The following is a 6,000-nucleotide window of genomic DNA, read 5'->3' on the forward strand; positions in this document are numbered from 1 at the left end:
CTAAAAAACTATTTGGTACCCAGTATCCCACTGTCACTAGATAAAAATTAAGCTTGCCAAAGCATACTTCCAAGCCACTGTGAGAGTCAGCTTGCTGACTTGCCCATCATCTCATTGTTCAAGTCAAGAGCATCCTACGGGCAATTGACCAACTCACAAAGGCTTCATGTACAACCACATGACCTCAAACTGGAAGAACTAAACAAGCCTCAACATCAAGCCTGCAACATCATCTTCAAGATCTGTTGCATCTGCTACAAGGCAGCAAATACCAACACACTATCTATGTGACCAAATACACACAGAGAGAAAGAGGTAGTTTCAACACTGAAAGCTTTCATTTCAGTCAATGCACTGGCATCACATTAGGTCCTTCTTTCCCTGTATGATAAACAACATCTCGGTCTCTTTCATACCAAGTATGAGATGGTCATTCCGATCTCGCTTCCTTGTATTTGGCGCTTCTCAGTTTTCTATTTTAAAGAGAGAAAGCAAAACTACAAGTACCAGGATGCACAGAGAAAATACTACTGGTACTACTGGCTGGGTTAGTCAATCCCAAATTAGAACAAATTGAGTTTTCTGTAGAAACTGCTTTATAATCGTATACAATATTTTTAAAAGCATAAGTAAATTGCATAATAATAATAATAATATTAATATTGTCCTTGGTGGAAAAAAGACTGCCAGCAGGTACAAAAAAGTAGTCTTGATGTGAACAAAGTCACTGTATCCTACCAGCCCGCCTCCCTTGGCATATTCTGTAAGTTCAACATGTGGCTTGTCTGGTTTTAGGAATGGAGGGACATTGAAACTAAGGAAATGCAGAGAAGGACACAATTGGGGGAAGCGGATACTCTGAAAGGAACGACTGCAATATTCGAAAGACAGGTTGGAAAGGATTTCTGCTGGAGGAAAAGAAAGTTATGGCCCAGTTCTGTAGGACGGTAATTGCAGTTTTTCGGGACATGGCGGGGAAAATGTACTTGCCTGCGTTAGATCTTTGTCTCTCTGAAGCCGAGGATCGATGGCTCACGGCGGCCAGGGAAGGATGAATAGATGCGACTGGGAGTGAGCCCTTTCATAAAAGCCCAGGTGCTGGAGGTAAACTTGGACTTCAGACTTCCTTATCACCACAGGATTTTTCCATCCAAGGACAGACAAACAGGAGCAGATGAAATCCGATTTCCGCAGGATGTGAGTCGAGGGTCGGCAATGTCGTGTCCAGTGTCATCCAGGGCAGGAACATTGGGTCACTGCTTCCAGTCACCGGAAGAAGACAAGCTGACGTCAACAGATGACTCACCCTGGAAGGTGCATTGACCTCTCTCCCCGTCACATCGCTTGGTCTTTATGGCAATCCCCTCCAAACCCTCTGCTGTCTAACCTTCTGAATCGCCTAAAAACATAGTGGCAGATTTACGAGCCCATTGCGCCACGTTCACGCCGCTGTTGCGTCACGCAAGGTGGCGTAAACGTGGCGCATCCCTACGAGGCATTTACAACGTGACGCATCTATGGAGATGCGTCACGGTGTAAGGCCCTGCGCCACATGAAACTTGCATCAGGTTTCATGTAGGCGTTCCGGTGCAGGGGGGGGGGACGTTCCGTCGCAGGAACGCCCCTGGAAAGTGACTCAGTGAAATCTACAAGATTTCACTGAGTCACTTTCCCAAAGCTGCTACGTCAATTCCTTACGCCTGCTTGAAGCAGGCGTAAAGATTGACGCACCATGTAATGTTTGGGTGGCCCCTGTGCATTGCAGGAGTTGCGTCTCGCTTACGACGCAACTCCAGCAATGCGCCGCCCGTACGCCAAAAGATGCGTCACGCATCTGCCCTTCCTTGCACCATGGTGCGCCGCATTGTAAATGCGGCGCACCATGGGTGGCGGAGCTGTGGCGCACAATAACTGGCGCATCCCTGGGGATGCGACAGTTATTGTAAATCTGCCCCACAGGGTCAGATTTACAAGCCCCTTGTGCCTCTTTTGCGCCGCCGTTGCGTCACTTTTGTGATGCAGCGGCGGCGCAAAAGATACGCCATGGTGCGGGCTATTTACAACGTGACGCATCTGGGAGAGGCGTCACGTTGTAAAGCCCTGCGCCTTAAGGAGGCGTTCCGGCGCAGGGGGCGGGGCCTTCCTGTGCAGGAACGCCTCCTAAAAGTGGCTGAGTGAAATCTACAAGATTTCACTCAGTCACTTTTAGGCCAATGATACGTCAAAACCCTGCGCCTGCCTGAAGCAGGCGTAAGGCTTGACGCAGCCTTAGTAGAATGGGGCCCACAGAGCATTGCTGGAGTTGCGTCGCGCATGCGACGCAACTCCAGCAATGCAACACCTTTACGGCACAGATGCGTGACGCATCTGTGCCGTTTTTGCCCCATGGTGCGCCGCATTTACAATGTGGCGCATCATGGGTGGCGGAGGCATGGCACACAATTACTGGCGCATCCCTGCTAATTTGCAGGGATGCGCCAGTAATTGTAAATATGCCCCTTAATGCAATTGTGGGACGTTATCTTAATGTATACTCATGCTGCTGCAAATGAACAATACGTTCATTTTTTAATTAATGAAAGTAGATACCACGTGATCAATATCACTTTGGTTAATTGATGATGTGACTAAGTAAAGTTCACTTCGCCAGACTGGGAGCACCGACAATGCACAAGGACCTTTTCCTCCCCTGCCCTAAGTTTCCTTTGTTATCCCCCAACATCCAAGAACCTCCCCACAGCAGCCACTCTGGTCAGCCAATGAACCCTTCCTCTGTTAGCCCCACCAGCCTGTATCTCCGTACACCTATGTGCACTCACTTCTTCCCAAGTGCTTGTAGCGATGTAGAAAAAAGGCCAAGGAGCATGGTAGCGCCACATGAAACTCTTTAATGAAATATAACAAATACAGAAAAGAGAATAAAACTGTTTCCTGATAGGGTAGTCGGTGCGTGGATGCACTGTCACGCACGTGTAATGCAGGGCATAATAGGTGACAGGTGACACATTACAAAGGAAAACAATGACATTTCCTGATTACTGGGTCGCACAAATCTGTGACAAACATGGAGACCATGTAGGACGTGTGTCGCGAGCACACTCGACTGCCCTGTGCATCTATCTTGGCTGGCAAACTCGGTAGCTGAGCCGACACTCCTATGGAGATCATTCTGTATGAGCCCGGCCCACCAAAAATAATCTTAAATATCACCACCCTCGTGCTCCTTCCAGGATTTCAGACAAAATGCCCATCTATATTATGGACTGTTACACTGTCTTTCTCATTCCAGCAAACCCATAGTGCCCCTTCCCATAAGAGTGGGTCAGTAAAAATATATCACTTTTAATTGTTTTTTTTTTTGTTCAAAAACCTTTATTGCACCTTTTTAATTGTTTTTTGTTATTATACAAATTACAGTCTTAGTTAACCTTTTAAGACATGGTTGCTCTCACAGAACAATCGCTGCATTTTAGTTGTGTAAGATAGGTGGAATTGGAAAAATGTGAACATATTTTCTTCCAAAATGCTTTGGTGCACTGCTCCGAGATAGAGCGAAAGGAGGCTGACTAATCAAATATTGACCAATGGGCTAGATACATGTTTCCATTTTCCGGACAAGTTATTAGGGTACCTTTGATGATACAAATACAGAAATCTAGGGACAGATGCACCAAAGGGCTGGTCACAAAAAGTGATCGTAAATCGCGCAGAGTCCAACTTGCACATCATTTTTTTGGCGAAAAGTCTTTCATTCTGTGATGCAACCCACGTTCCAATAAGATAGATCATAACATCACCAGTGGCATGGGGTCATAGAACGATGTGTCAAATGATTATTAGCTAGGAAGTTCACTACTTGTGACCACCAGCAATTGACTATAAACAGTGATTCCCATCTGTGTTCCATACCCAAACGTATTTTTTTTATTTTTTTAAACAGACCCTGTTTCTCAAAGGATTAATTTTTTTTTAAAGTTTCCTGTTTGGGAAAGGAAACCGGGGAGAGTGGCGGGTAGTTGTCCTCTAGCCACTGCCTACCTCCCTTGAGGTCACATGACACCATTCGAAAAGGGCAGACCTGTAGCCAGGGAGATTTGGTTAGGGGGACATGGCCCCTGTAATGACAACATCAGGAGAATGTTCCAGCCACATTCTATTGCCTTAACTTTTTTAAAAAAAGAATTGCTGTATAACTGATTTCAAAGCAGATGGTGTATTTACATTTGCATTTTTTGAATATAGTATATACTTTCCTGAGGATATTTGGTGAAAATATGCAGGTTAAGTAAAAATGGAATATCATTTTAAGTCACTATTTTATGGGGGAGGCATGATGGATGGGTTTTCTACAAGGAGTATTGGGGAAAATGAATGTGTAGTGGTGTACATATAGCATGTAAGATCAGTAACCCTCATCAGATCGTTTTAAGGCAGCTTTGTGCAGTCCACCACAGGAATCTGGGACCACTGACTAAATATCGAGGGACAAAATATAGACTACCCAAAATATAGATTCCAAAATATCGACAGACAAAATATCGAATTCCTATCTACAAACAGGTAAGTACCAAAATATCGTACCCAAAATATCGTTTAAAAATATATATTTTGTAAAAATATCGAAATTCTTAAAAATATTAACAATAAATAGCTAAAATATATTTAAAATTCTTAAATTACCTTAAAATTAATAAATAATTAATTTAACTTATTAAAAAAACATACAATCATATATGTTAAAACATATATATATATATTAACATAACATTAATACAAAATACACAATATTATTACCGTAGGATAGCGGGAGTATAAAAATTACTATTCCCACTCCTGGAAGTGCAAAAGTAGAGAAAGCGTTAGATAGCGTAGGGGTAAACATTACTACTCCCACTCCAAAGAGTGCAGCAGTAGGGAAAGCGTTGAATAGCATTGGGGTACAAATTACTATTCCCACTCCAGAGAGTGCAACAGTAGGGAAAGCGTTAGATAGCATAGGAGTAAAAATTACTATTCCCACTCCAGAGAGTGCAACAGTAGGGAAAGCGTTGGATAGCATAGGGGTAAAAATTACTATTCCCACTCCATGAGAGTGCACCAGTAGGGAAAGCGTTGGATAGCGTAGGGGTAAAAATTACTATTCCCACTCCAGTGATTGCAACAGTAAGGAAAGCGTTGGATAGCGTAGGGGTAAAAATTACTATTCCCACTCCAGAGAGTGCAACAGTAGGGAAAACGTTGGATAGCATAGGAGTAAAAATTACTATTCCCACTCCAGAGAGTGCAACAGTAGGGAAAGCGTTGGATAACATAGGGGTAAAAATTACTTTTCCCACTCCATGAGAGTGCAACAGTAGGGAAAGCGTTGGATAGCGTAGAGGTAAAAATTACTATTCCCACTCCAGTGAGTGCAACAGTAAGGAAAGCTTTGGATAGCGTAGGGGTAAAAATTACTATTCCCACTCCTGAGAGTACAACAGTAGGGAAGGGATTGGATAGCGTAGGGGTAAAAATTACTATTCCCACTCCAGGGAGTGCAACTGTAGGGAAAACGTTGGATAGCATAGGAGTAAAAATTACTATTCCCACTCCAGAGAGTGCAACAGTAGGGAAAGCGTAGATAGCATAGGGTTAAAAATTACTATTCCCACTCCATGAGAGTGCAACAGTAGGGAAAGCGTTGGATAGCGTAGGGGTAAAAATTACTATTCCCACTCCAAAGAGTGCAGCAGTAGGGAAAGCGTTGGATAGCATAGGGGTAAAAATTACTCTGCTCACTCCAGAGAGTGCAACAGTAGGGAAAGCGTTGGATAGCGTAGGGATAAAAAATACTATTCCCACTCCAGACAGTGCAACAGTAGGGAAAACGTTGGATAGCATAGGAGTAAAAATTACTTTTCCCATTCCAGAGAGTGCAACAGTAGGGAAAGCGTTGGATAGCATAGGGGTAAAAATTACTATTCACACTCCATGAGAGTGCAACAGTAGGGAAAGCGTTGG

The 6,000-nt window shown here is 43.7% G+C and overlaps 1 protein-coding gene across 1 annotated transcript in view; it reads right to left on the reverse strand.

The window, feature by feature from the left end:
- Nucleotides 1-1,095, reverse strand: part of LOC147749084 (retinol dehydrogenase 7-like) — a 54,711-nt gene extending 53,616 nt beyond the window's left edge. Inside the window, exon 1 of the mRNA XM_086965962.1 lies at nt 991-1,095. The gene's annotated coding sequence lies outside the window, so the exon portion shown is untranslated. The remainder of the gene's footprint in view (nt 1-990) is intronic.
- Nucleotides 1,096-6,000: the final 4,905 nt, after the last annotated feature.

This window comes from Lissotriton vulgaris, chromosome 1_1 (assembly GCF_964263255.1).
Source record: "Lissotriton vulgaris chromosome 1_1, aLisVul1.2, whole genome shotgun sequence".
Lineage (NCBI taxonomy): Eukaryota > Metazoa > Chordata > Amphibia > Caudata > Salamandridae > Lissotriton > Lissotriton vulgaris.